The 14700-nt window shown below is 33.6% G+C and overlaps 1 long non-coding RNA gene across 1 annotated transcript in view; it reads right to left on the reverse strand.

The window, feature by feature from the left end:
• Window positions 1–204: 204 nt before the first annotated feature.
• Window positions 205–14700, reverse strand: part of LOC146992793 (uncharacterized) — an 85966-nt gene continuing 71470 nt past the window's right edge. The window contains exon 2 of the long non-coding RNA XR_015039191.1: window positions 205–1378. This is a non-coding gene — a long non-coding RNA (uncharacterized LOC146992793). The remainder of the gene's footprint in view (window positions 1379–14700) is intronic.

Genomic DNA, 14700 nt, shown 5'->3' on the forward strand with positions numbered 1-14700 from the left:
GTTAAGGACTTTCGAAGGGAAACTGGCTTTTATACACGTTACCAATGGAGAAAACACGAAAACGCCCATGCAGCCAGCCCGTTCGCGGAATTTGAACTTCGGACCGAGCTACCAGTGTTCATGGACTTTATCACTCGGCTGCTGCTGGGCACGAGGTCTTTTATGAATATGCTTCTTTGCTAAGTAAGCTTAAAAAACATCAACAAAAATTAATTACATTTTATTTTCATGAGCATCTTAATGATAGACATAAGCTTATATATATCTTTCTTACAGCCATTATGAGAAATTAAGATGAACAAGAATATGCAACAAGTATTCATTGAAATAGAAATGAGTGACAGAGCTTAAAGATATATTTTTGGGTGATATTTAAGTGCATTTGAAACATTGACTTTGAATATTTGGCTATCCAAAGAGATTATATAACCTCTCATGTGTTATAAATGAATTTATCTCATGTTAAAAGAATTTCTATATTACATGTAAAGTTTAAAAGTAAATCCTCTAGTAGAAACATTTAGGACTTATAATGAAAAATCCAAAATATTGCCTCAAATATTCGCTGTAATCGTATTCGTTTTCATCATCCAGTAACTATATTTCCTTTCGTATATACATGAACGGTATGAAAATGGAAGTTCATTTTAGCATTCTTTCTGAATATGGTCTATTAGTTAAAACAGTTAGTGAGTGAATAAACACTTTTCTGAAACTCACTCGTCTGGAACATTTGAATATAAATACACACGAATGAAGAACAATGACGTTTATTTATCACTTCCTTCTGCATTTTCATTTTCTTCTTGTGTCGGACTAGATTGTGAATCCGTTGTTTCGACATTTGGTTCTTCTGCATTATTTTGAACATCTGTTTGTTCTTCACTTTCTTTGTTTTCAGTCTCAAACTTTTCTTCACCTTTAGCTTCTTCGTCACCTTCATTAAGATCAGGTGTATTATCTGGATCCTTGCTTTCTGCTTTCTCTTCATCACTGGCCTTATCTTCGGAAGCAATCTCTTCAACTTTGATTTCAGAACCATTTTCAACATTTTCTTTATCGGTGTCAGCTTCTGAGTTTTCCGTTGGAGAAGTAACAACATATTGTTCAGCTGCTTGTAAAAGTTCTGTTTCATCGGCTTTATTTTCAATTTCTTCTATTTCTTCTATTTTCTTCTCCTTAATAACTTCGGTTTCTGTTATCTGTGTGAATCCTGTTTTAGCTTCATTTGTTTCGGCATTTTCAAAGGGATTATTCGAGGCTTCTTCAACTGAATCCTCTTCAAATGGATTCTTTGGAGGTTCCTCGGATAGACAATTTGACTCATCTTCAAAGGGATTCTTGCCAATTGCTGATTCCAGAGCAGCCGCTGATTTCTCTGAAAGCAAAAACGTGCATTTTAGTAAATGGGATTCAGGGCACAGAAAACAATATATTACAACATTCAGTTAATACCTGGGAATTATAACTAATTACATTATTTCAGTACAAAATGCGTACCTTAAATACATTCATAAATGTGTACTTTAAATATTATTCTGCTTTTAGTACAGCAAATCCACATATTTGCTGATACAAATTTCCGTATCTGAATTTATCCTCGGACAATTTTTTGTAATTTCCTTATCCGTTCATTTTTAGTTTTAAAACAGCAAAACAGAAGTAATTCTTCAACGGATAATTTGCAGTTCAGTTAATTTATAACCAGCAGATAAATGAATAAAGTGTGATATTAAATAGAATATGCATGGAAATAAAGAATATTAACCAGTGCATACAAACAAATTAGATAATATTTGAAGACCCTTCCTCATAAACAAAACAAAACAACAACAACAAAATATTCGATTTACCTTGTAAAGATTATATTAATTTATCTAACAGTTAAATTTTGAGTTAAGCTTCCTTTCCTATCATTTCTGACTTTCAACTTACAACTTCCGGCCAGAACGTAGTTTTAGAATCACGTTTGAATGCAAATGAGGAAGAGCGGTATTTAACCGCGAAGTCCTACTGTCTTTTAGTCAGACAGAGCCAGAGATTCTGGCTAGCACGCGTCCGCCTTTTTAGGCTTCTGTCTCTTAAGGTATTATTTCGCTCGGCCGTACGTTAGGCCCTTGATAGCTTCGCAGTCAATTAGCGTTAAGGGGGCAACTCTGTTAGAATTTTGATAGCTTCGGATAATTAAGATTAGTTCAATTAAGTTCATAGTTTCTAAAGTTCAAGCCCGAGTGTCGACTTATTATACTAATCCAAGATGGAGTTCTGTTACACTTTATTGGAATAATAAAGGGTTATTTCACCCTTCTTACTTGTTGTTTTGTGTACCACGAACTCAAGCTATTATTCACTTATCAGTTCTTAAGATTCTTCACATTTAGCTGTAACTTTAAAGTACACAGTACAGAATCTTATAACGTGAAGATACATTTTATTCTTTCCAATTAAACACGCTTACTAATTTAGCTTGCATAGCCATAACCCACAAAACAAAAACTACAAATAATTTAAAGTATTGCTATGTGCTACGTATTCGGATCCCTCGATAGCCTGGCCCACCAGCGGCCGAGCGGTAAAAACGCTGAACACTGGTAGTTCGGATTTGGGGTCGTATTCCGGCAAACGCGCTGGCTGCATGGGCGTTTTCGTGGTTTTCCCCATGTGTAACGTGTGTACGAGCCAGTTTCCCCTAGAAAGTCCTCCACTTAAGCAGCAGCCTTAGTCTGCTTTGCCATAATAAACTAGAAATAAAACCATCAGTAGACTTAAATAGGCAGACCAGTTTTACAGGATTTCTTAACACTTTTAGGAGAGGGGGTTACGCTATATCATATTAAAGTAAGCAGCTACAATAACCTATTACAGCTATTCTCAATCTTTTGACTAACGTGTACCATCTAAAAAAAAATTAGTACCACCACTACAAAGTACTAATACTACCACCACCACTCTTGAACAAAGCTCAGATCGCATAAATTTACGAGTGTTAGAGAAAAACCTCAATCAGGATGTTGGGGTTTCAAGTTTTGAATTTAATAGTTAAAAATATCGTGCTTCTTTGTGTACCACCTATTTTTCTCTTGCGTACCACCAGTAGTACGCGTGGAGAAAAACTGAGGTAACTCGTTAACTCTTTATCATGTGAGGAATATTGCAGATCACCGGAATTACAGAGCAAAATCTATAGCAAGGATCACTAAAGGTCAGTTTACACCTGTCAGAGCAGTTCGGAGCGAGCCGCTCGTTACGATTACTTTGACAATGTAAACGCTCACTTCGACGGAGTAGAAACGTAGGGGAGATGAGTCAGTGCTTCCGTTTCTACTTTGAACCTGTTGAAAAATCTATCTGGGCAGTTACTCCGAGCAGCGTTCGCAGGGACGTCGTGACAGTGAGTTCTATAATGCCGATATTAAGCGATAGATAAACCATGGCATTTTTTAATGCATACGCATCTTATGAAGTGTTTTAGGGAACACTTCACTGCTTCATTAAGAAGTTGCATACTTCTATAATTATGTGAGCTTATATTCATTTTTCTACAAGCATCCCTACATGAGGATGCAATAATATATGATATTATAAACTATAAAAATAAAAATGGAATTATTAAAAAATATGTAGATCTGTTTTATTGGGGATATTTAAATTTCTGGCCTATAATTCATTACAATTCAGCTTGGATGTGAAACACTGAGCGCAAGTGCTTAAGTTGTATTAAGGTTTATACAAATTATGCTAGATGAATTCTAATCTTCTTAAACTATCCGTTTTAGAATTTTAAAAGTAATGTATAATCACTATATTTAATCATTATTAATTTTGTTGATATCACTTTGTGTGTTGTCCAGAAACACAATTTCAGTAGGATCCAAAAGTAACAATCTGCGATAAATATCTTCCTGTTTGAACTATGTCATAATATATATATTCTTTTACCTGTGATAATGCTCCCAAGGTTTTTGCTACTTCTTATTTATTTAAGATTTTCTGAATAATTAGGTAGATATTATACAGTTTACTTCTGTCGTGTTAATGGTAGCTTTGAATAAATATTCCACGTGTTAATTTTGCATTCTTCTCTAGAAATAACACAGTTCCAGTCAGAACTCTGCATAGTTAATTACATGCACAAAGAGCTACTGATTCTGTGGATGCTGGATGAATAAATATATTCTTTCTATTAATAAATAATAAAACACATTATTACTTTTACATTATTTTGTAAATGATTAATTAGGTGTAAATAAACAATTGTATATAGTAGCAAAACTTTGTTAATTTGAATTTCAATAACCACAATTGACTAAATAACTTCCCTCAATAAACTGAGTTTCTTTTAAATCGATTTACTTTTAACTTCCCTCAATAAACTGAATTTCTTTTAAATCGATTAATGAATATATTTTGAAAGTGAATAAATTTCAATTACGTTTACAGAATATATTTTAAGCTCTTTGCAGCCAAAGAACATCTATGTATATTCAATGCATATTCTTTGCTGCAGCTGTTACGTCGGTATCCATTTCGTAAACAAACGGAGGCGAGTTGTCAGTCCACTTTGATTGGTATAAACCAAGAAGATTAGAATATAAGGAGGGAGGGTTCGCAGTTTCCTGCACTATCGGGCAATGAAACTTCACCGAACAAGCGGCGTCCATGTTTGTTACTTCAAAACGAAACGTATGTGTTTTTAAGCTGTTCCGTGCATGTATTTTGCACTAAAAATATGTAAAATTTATAATGAAATTTTGTTTTAAAGTTATAAAGATGATATCCGTAATTTAATACGTACAGAAAACCATTAAGAAATAGTTCGAAATCTAAATGCATGTGCATAACATTAAAGCCTTTAGAAATAATGTTTCTGCATATTTCAAGAATTTGTTTAGGTTTTATTAGCAACCTGTTGGGTGTACTTTCCAGTTTTTCCTTTAAGAAGTGATATTTCGGATTTATTAACAATATTGTAATTTATTAAAGAATCATTTAAAATATATTTAACTTGAAATTAATAGCAGATAATTATCCAAAAAATAGTCACAGGTTGCATTTTTTTTAATGAAAGTTTTAAATAGATTCTTTTCACAACCAACAACCTTATAACAACAAGAAAATAAATATTAATAAAATAAAACAGATTTATGTGAATTCAGTGATTTCAGTTTATGCGCGTTTCATATTTATGAATCTCAAAGAAATTGCCTTGAATTAAGCTGAATTACAGAACCATACCTATATTTTTGGATACATCTTTCCACATGTTCAGTTGTGTAAATATTTTACTTACTTTTATCGCTATACTGCCCACAAATTTGTAAACTTATGCCAAAAAAAATTAACAACAGAAAAGTTAGTTTTTCTTGATCAAATGCTCAAATTATATTCTTAATAGTTCCAAAAACGTAAAAATGAATAATGATTAATACATAAAGAAAAGCGTTGCTTTATTTAACACCTTTACAATTCATAAAAATAGTAACAATTGGTGTCTTACTTTTCATGAAAATTATCAAACGAATTACCTAAAACGTTCAAATTATACAGTTTAAATCCTAGCATACATCATTGTATCTTAAGGAACAAAGATACCAGCTATAAACAGAAACATTAAAATGTATTTAACATATTTTGATTATTATTAAGTCCCCTTTTTTCACATCTGGAAAGAAAACAACATGACATTGTGATATTTTTTACCATAGTTATCAAATCACATAAAAAAAAGAAAATCAATACTTATGCGTGAAAAGTAATCCCAGGAATCGTTTTCGAAAATCTGTTTGTGCATCCATATACAACACAAGTTGACATGCTTCAAAAAGAAAAGAAAAAAAAAAAAAAAATGTTGCAATTACAGACTTCCTTGCACAAGTCACAGCGATAACAGGAACATGGCCGCCAAGCTTCACCGTTTGAGTTGAACCTTCCCTCCTTCTATTCTAACCTCCTTGGTGTAAACAATCTATCAGAGTACAGGTTCGTTCACTCGGTTCGAGACCCATACTTATATGTCTTTCTGTATTCTCTAACACCCCATATGTATCATGCAGTGTCATAGAATGTTATGTTATGCCATTATTTTTACGTAGTAACATATGGTACTCCAACAAAGTGTAATAAATATCACGATGCTAATATTGGACACATTATTGATTTGTATCTCTTTATGTATTCTCTATCACCCAAAATGTATCATGTAGTATCATATAACGTTATGCCATTAGTTTTGTGTAGGAACATGGTATCGTCCATACAATCCTGTTGTCACACAAAGTAATGCGTGGTAATGGAAGTATCCTGTATGTATCATGTGGTATTGTGTAGTATCATTTAGTATTATGTGGTATTATGTTGCATTATTTTATGTAGTATTATGTTGTTCTATGATATGTCTATTGTGTATTATGCTAGGTTATACTCTCTTCGGCGTATTTTTATGCAGTAATAAATGCATCATGTCTGTTAAGTAGTTTCAAATAGTAACATAGTCTCAACGGAATCGCCTGTTATTTAGTACATATCATGTACTAAGTTATTCTATGTATGTGGCAACATATAATCATGTAATTATACAGTATAAATGTATTTGTAGAATAATGTAGAATCATGCTGTATTATAGTATCACTAGTATTATCTACCATGTTGCATTATGCCTTGCGTGGTGTCATACAGCATATTATTTTTGGTATCATTCGCATCATATGGTATCAGGCATAATAAGTTATCCTGCATCATGTATATCATTCAAAGTTACTTTTCATATAGCTTTATATCTTTATACCATATATAATGCAGCAATATGTTATATCGTGCAAATCATTATTATTTTAATTATTGCATCTCTTAGTCTCTTATATCATGTAATATGTAGTCCTTTTGCAGTATGTAGCCTTTAACCTCTATGTAGTATGTGGTCTGTAGTCCCTATGTAGTATATAGTCATGTCTTCAAGATTCATGTTATATATAGTTTTCATGTATCGTGTGGTATGCAACAGTCTAAATGTTATACTTATACAACTAACCAATGTCAGTACCATTGAGTATCATCCAGTAATATTTCACGTAATATCACATATCATGTATCATTGAATGTCTCATATAATACTATACTGCATATGTATGTCACTTAAAGCACTAATTCTGGCAAAGTACTTATCTGCAATGGCCCTTGTTTGGCATTTTTTTTTAATTTTAAATTTTAATTTGATCTTAATTCTTGTTTTTTATTTATTTATTTCTATTACATGACATTCAAAACATATGCTGGGTCTCGGCGACTGTTCTGGGGATTTCGTGCGGCCCCCTCCCTTCCCCATACCATCTTGGGTTACTTTAGATAAAGGGGGACGCGGTGCTATACCAATTAACCGCTATGGTAGAGAGATGGTGCTCGCGTCCTCCGTCACTAAACTAAACTAAACTCAGTTCGAGACACCCGAACGAGCGGCTCGCTACGAGCTGCTCCGACAGATGTAAACTAGCCTTAAGCTGATTTAAAGTAGTAATCATTCGAGCAAAATCTAAAGCAAGTTTGAAGATGCTTGCGTATGTGATGATTTCTATTACATACGTAGTACTTTCGTGTGATTTAAAGTAATTCCACGATGGGCCTCATGATATGTTTTTCATGAAGCTGAACTGGTAACGAGTGAACATGAATTCGGGGAAGAAAAAAATATAGGCACGTTTGGGCTCTATTGCACAGAAAATGCGGCTTGAACGAGGCGGGGATGGAGAAAACTGGAAAAGTACATGCGGATTTGATGAATAAGCGAAATCGAAACTAATCAGCCAGAGCATTTCATAAATGAAATAAATGCTTATTTTGGTCTTAAAAGATATAGTATCTTTATTTTTACAATTTCCAGTCTTGTTTGCAACATGTTACTTAGTTTTTACATAAAAATATAACAAATTTTTAAGAAATAAAGCTTACTCAGCGTTTATCAAGGAACACTCCAAGTAACTACGTTATTTTAGCTCGACTCGTTGTTGCCACACGGCGAATCTTAATAACTACTCAAAACATTAAATCATGTTGCAACTTAGGAAGTCTTAATAATTATATAGAAACATTAAATTATGTTTCACTACATTACTCCCCCTCCAGTAACTGTGTTACGTTTTAAGAGATTCTGGTAGTGGAGTAATGTAGCGTAAGCTAACATTATAATTAAAAATACTAAATACGATAAATAAAAACAATTACAATTAAACATATTCAGTAATAGAGGTTAGGAAAAATATTCAACATTGTTACTAAAACGTAAAGGACGTTTTATTAGTCGTCCAGTTCGTAAGACTCGAGTCGTTCATTATTGGTCTCAGATTTTAACAGAGTCTTGGGCTGGGTATCAGAAGTTTCTGGTTCCAGCCTTTGCTCACCTGATGTTAAACAATAGGCTGTCAATCGAAATGTTTATTTCCTTACCTTTGATTTGTAACAAGAAGTATTTTTCCATTCTGTCAAGTACTTAAAGTACTTGACAGAATGGAAAAATACTTTTCAAAGTACTGTACTTTGAAAGGTCCTTCATAACGATTTTCTAAAGGTTTCTTGACTCTATCAGTTCTTAGGAAAACATGAGTACACACATTTAGATCTTTATGGACAAAAACTTTAGGAATCATTTTTAGCTGTACCGCAGAGGGCTTGAACAATTCCATTTGTTTTTGAAATTTATGCAAAAATGTTTGAGATGTTGTAGAAACTATCGGTTTATCAAAAAAATTCTCCAGGAAGTTTGATTGTTTTCCCGTAAACTATTTGTGCAATGGAATATCCAGAGTCTTCTTTTAAGGCTGCCCTAAGACCTAGAAGAATTGTTGGAATGGATTCAAACCACTTAACGGAATTATGACATTTGATAGCAGCTTTTCAAAGTTCGATGAAATCTCTCAATTTTGCCGTTACACTGTGGATGATAAAAAGTTGTGTGTTGAATTTTGACTCCACATATAATTGCCAAGGTGCGAAATAGTTCAGGAGTAAACTGTGCTCCACGATCCGTAATAACTTCGTAATGCACTCCAAAACGAGTGATCCAATGTTCATAAAAAGCTCTGACAACGGTTTCTGCTGTTATGTCACACAAAGGAATGGCTTCCATCCAACCAGTATAGCGATCAATGCAAGTCAAGCATTACACAAAAATATCAGGTGGTGAATAAGGACCTATTAAGTCAATGTGAACTATAGTAAAACGTTCATCAGGCTGCTGATAAGTTCCTAATGCAGATTTTGTATGAAGTGAAACCTTATTTTTTTGACAACCAATACAGGCACGACTCCATGTTTGTATATACTTTATGATATTTGGCCAAATAAATTTGGACGTCATTTCTTTAACGGTCGACTTGATTCCTGGATGAGCGAGGCCATGGATTTGTTGAAATATATCCATTCTAAACTGCTTGGGTATAAATGTTCTAATATTAGAAGATGTATCACACCACAGAATTTTACCAGATGGAAGTAAATAACTTTTGAAATTTAATGTTTTATTTTGAGCTTGTAAATCTTGTAATTCTTTATCATTAACTTGTTTGTCAGCAATTTTATCATAATCAATGAGTGAAATAGAGACATCGGCTATTATGGATAACTGATCTGCGACAATGTTTTCACTTTCACTAATATGGCACATGTTCTAGAAAATTGAGATATGTATTGCAATTGGCGCATTTGTCTTGGTGATGCCTTTTCGCTCTTTTGTCTGAAAGCATAAACTAGTGGTTTATGATCCGTAAAAATTTTGAAATCGCGACCGTCTAACATATGTTTAAAATGTTTAATTGCAAGTTATATTCCCAGTAACTCGCGGTCGTAAGTACTGTAATTTTTCTGAGTGCTAGTTAATTTTTTTGAATAAAACGCTAAAGGTTTCCATGCTCCATTTTCAAACTGTTGGAGAACTGCGCCAATAGCCCAATCAGATGCATCCGTGCGTAGTGACAAGGACAAATCTGAATTGGGATAACTTAAAAGAGCTACGTTTGCCAAATCCTGTTTACATTTTTTAAAGTTAAATATAGCTTCATCTGACCATTTAATTTTTCTTCTATCTTTTTCTTAGCACCCTTAAGGCATTCATGACCCTTAAGGCTTGTGTCTTAGCAGCATCTTTCAGAAGCGGTCGATAAAAATTCCCTAAGAAAGTTCGCAAATCATGGATAGTCTCTGGTAATTTATAATTCAATATTGCTTCGACTTTTTCAGGTAGAGGACGAGATCCTTCCGATGTTATAAGATATCCTAAAAATTCTAAGTTATCAACACCCATGATCGACTTAAAAATGTTGATTCTCAAACTGTATTTATCTAATCTATCGAAAACAAGTTTCAAGTGATGTCTGTGTTCTTCTTCTGAGGCAGAAGCAATTAATATGTCATCGAGATATGGAAAAGTAAAGTCCAAACCTTGAAATATTTCATGTATGAATCTTTGAAAATTAGCTGGTTCATTTCGCAAACCGAATCGCATTACATTAAATTCATAGAGGCCAAATGGCGTAATTATGGCGGTTTTCTGTTTGTCCTCTTCGGCTATAGGAATCTAGGAAATAGGCTTTGAAAAGATCAATTTTGGAAAATACATTTTTGTCTTTTGAAATGTGGTTAAAATTATTAATCCTAGGGATAGGGTATCTGTCAGGAATAGTTATAGCAATTAAGTCTTCGATAGTCAGGGACGAAAATTTCCATCTCTTTTAGAGACTAAGTGGAAAGGACTAGCCCATGGAGATGTAGACTGTCTTATATTGTTTTCCAACATATACTGAAATTCTTGTTTGGCAACCTGTAATTTTTTAGTGTCTAGCTGTCTTGGCTTGGAATACACCGGTTGACCTTCAGTCAAAATGTGATGCTTAACATTATGCTTAACATTATGCTTAACATTTGTTATCAAAAGATTAGATTTTGTAATATTCGGATACTTGGATAACATATCAATATATTTTAACTTATCTTGTACTAAACTTATATCATTCATTTTGGAGATGGATGTAATGTCACATTGAGTAGTAAGGTTAGTTACACCATCGATTAATCTTTTGTTGTTTAAATCAATTAATAACTTGAAATGATCCAAAACGTCTGCTCCCATTATGCCTTTATTAATTTTGGCAATAATGAATGGCCACTGAAAAGCTCGACGAAGGCCAAGATCAAGCGTTAGAAATTTTACTCCATAAGTGGGAATTTCTGTGGCATTGGCGGCATATAATTTGAAGTCACTTTGAAGTTTATCTTTTTTTGTATCAGGTAATAAACAAGCATCTGCGCCGGAATCAATTAGAAAATGAAAACCCGTGTGTTTGTTAGTCAGAAATATTCGGTGTTTGCGGCCATCCTGAACATAACCTGCAGCAAAATCAGCCGCTAATTCCGCTGCTGGTTTAAGTTTTTCGACTTCTTTTGATCCCAAGAGCAGTTAGGTTGACACTTTTCAGGAATGCATTTTGAATCAAACATGTAATGGTAATAACAATATTTTCCATTTGAATTAAATCTTTTACGTTTATTACTTCTACTTTGCTCTCTGTATCTATCGCTACTACGATTCCGAGACCGAGATTGGCGAGAAAGACTTAAAGTTTCTATTTGTTTTTCCAGAAACGAAATTTTAGCAGTAACTCATCAACCGAATTTAAATTTTTGTCAGAGGAATAAATTTCAGGCTTTGAATTCATTTCCATTATTTTGTCGGCCATTAAAGCTATTTTGTCTAACCCTTCATCGGAAACCAGTAAAACATTTTTTATCGAGTCAGGCATTTTTTTCTAACCACAATGTTTTGAGTACTTTATCCAAAACGTCATCAGCAGAGAGCGATCTCATTTTTTGAAGTAACTGACTGGGTTTCATATCCCCAAGGTCAAGGCCAGTGACAAAGCGCTTAATTCGCTTATTTTCGTTCTCTTTGAATGTGTTTAACAGTCTTTCTTTAACTAAAGCATATTTACTATTATCAGGCGTTTTATCCGTAATGATATCCCAAATTATTTCAATATATTTTGGCTCTAGTTGAGATACTACATAATTAAATTTGGTACTATCAACAGTTATGGCATTAATTTCGAATTGAGCTTCTATTTGAAAAAAACCAAATTTCAGGCTTTCCTGGCCAAAAAGGTGGAATTTTGACACTCACCTTGCAAGTTTCCAGCGATGATGTTCCTTCCACAATCCAATGTTACGGTCACCAATCTTTTAATGTGGATTTGATGAATAAGCGAAATCGAAACTAATCAGCCAGAGCATTTCATAAATGAAATAAATGCTTATTTCTCCCTCCTTTTCACATGCCTTTGTGGTGTAATTGGAAGCATACTCGATGCGTATTCGAGAGGTCCAGGTTTCGGCGTCACAACTACTTACAATTACTTTTACGGTATTGGAATTACTTTACCGTATTGAAATTACTTTACGGTATTGCAATTGCTTTACGGTTTTATTGCTTTGCGGTATTGGATTCTAAGGAAAGACAGGAGGAGAGTTCGTCTTATAGTCAGGAACACAGCGTTTAGATTAAATTATGCATAGTATTAAAATTAAATATAATTAGGATGTAGTCTTAGAAAGTGCTGCTTTAGCAAATCAGCTGGTTACATTTTCGGGACAAAATTTTACGCTTGCTTGCTGGTAAGTGGTAGTTCCATAAGCATAAATGTAACCACAAAAGCCGCTGCTATAACTTTTGAGACAATAGATGAGTACATGATTTACAAAATAGGCCTACGAACGCTTCCTAACTCTACGGAAGAAACATCGTAGTTCGTAGAGGAGGCCCAGAAGTGCTGGAGGATATTCCGGCAGGCATCCAGCGGCCTCTTTGTTTACGCGCGATAGAGCACCAGCAAGTTATCGACAAGACATAACGAATTATCTAGATGTCACTTTCCTGGGCTACGACAAGTTGATCCCATGCTTAAACTTCCGCTTTCGCTCAATATGGGGTGTCTAAATTTAATTTTATGCGGACATCTCAAAAGCTTTAAAAGACTTCCTTTGAATCACATGGGGAAATTTGTTGCCGGAATTTCGGTTGACGCTATAGCTATACTCATAATTAAAGTGTTTTTTTTTTTTTTTTTTTTTTTTAAATCTTGTGTATCATTATCGGGTTTGTTGCCCACTTCCTTGGCTAAACCATAAAGCTCATTCTATCGCCTTTGTGTTTCATTTTTGACCATGCATTGGATGACAAAATATTATTCCGCTGTGCTGTACCATTTCTTAGAGTTTGTCTTCTCCGTTATGGAATTATATACCATAGAAATTCCGGGGAAAAAAAAACATATACCAATATTAATACAAAGTTGGAGTAATAATAAATGAAAAAAATTCTTGAAAGTTTTAAATGGTTTTCATAAAATTTTAAACCTTAGATATTCTTTTATTGTGTGAAGAATAGCGTAAGAATCGCTCGACATATTTACCAAGACTTTAAAGAAAGAAGTAGCTGACCAAGACCTTAGAAAAGAACTTTTACCAAAGGTCTTGAATCCTGGACACAAATGTGAAGGCAGCCTACGTCTTGAAAACCAAGTATTATTTTTTTAATATAAAATTGTTTAAAGTAATTTGAGAACTCTCCAAGTTCAGTGGTTGCTAGTAATTTCTAAAAAAGTGCAAAAGCGCTAAACAGGTGGTAAAAGGAAGAATTATTATGTTGACTTACATTTCAGGAAGCTTCGTTTGCTATTGTTTAAGAATGGTGATACTGTTGCGTGCGTACGGGTTTGCAATAGATTGAACACACAAGTTCGATAATAAATTAATAAAATTTATCCTTATTAAAAGAAATATAACAGAATGCTGGAATTTTCCTGAGAAATATTCGTACAAGTGTTCACAGTATCACGCGATATAATCAGTAGTTGTACTTCAAACTACTAAAAACGTTAAAATAAAACGCAATGCAAAGAGAAAGCTAATCTTATCTCTCGCCGAACTCGCAACAATAACAGCAGATAACTAAACAACAGAACTGAGAAGCTCTTTCTCTAGACACTTATAGCTTTTTATCGGTCGCGAGAAATTTCTAGTAATTTCTGCTTCTCTAGATTTCTGGAAAGGAATAAGAGGATGTAATTACGGTTACAGCTAACGTAGAAGTCAATTACATTTATTCAATTTTAATACAAATTACCGATATATCCATTTATTCAAAGTTCATTTATTACATTTATTCAATGCACGTGCTCTTGTGTTTTTACTTTTCCGGAATAGCATTCTCTTTATATTTGTCTTGTGTTGCATTGCACGGGGAAGTACAACAATTTTAATTATAATTATACTAAAAATATCTAACTAAATATAAAATTCGTAACAATATTTTGGTGAGCATTTTATATAACTTGGCATTTTCATTTTAGATATCCTGTTTATCTAATAAGTGTGTTCTCTTGTTACCTAAAATGCTTGTGTGTTTTTTAATCCGACAAAAAGATATCTTAGAATTTTGTAATCTACATTAGTTTTTTTTTTTTTTTTGTTATCCACATTTTGAAACAAAAGAATCTGCTGAATCTTTAACCTCAGCTCGAATGCCTTAAAAGAAGTGTTTAAAGCCTGACACTGGCGTCTAGGAAAGGGGGAAAAAAAGATTAAGTGTTTTTAGAACTGAGTGCACACTTTTGCATGGTGCAGATGGCCGAACGGTAAGACCATTGAAACTGGTATTTTGA

This window comes from Stegodyphus dumicola, chromosome X2 (genome assembly GCF_044657685.1).
Source record: "Stegodyphus dumicola isolate Sdum_Otavi_A_Nest chromosome X2, ASM4465768v1".
NCBI classification, from domain to species: Eukaryota; Metazoa; Arthropoda; class Arachnida; order Araneae; family Eresidae; genus Stegodyphus; species Stegodyphus dumicola.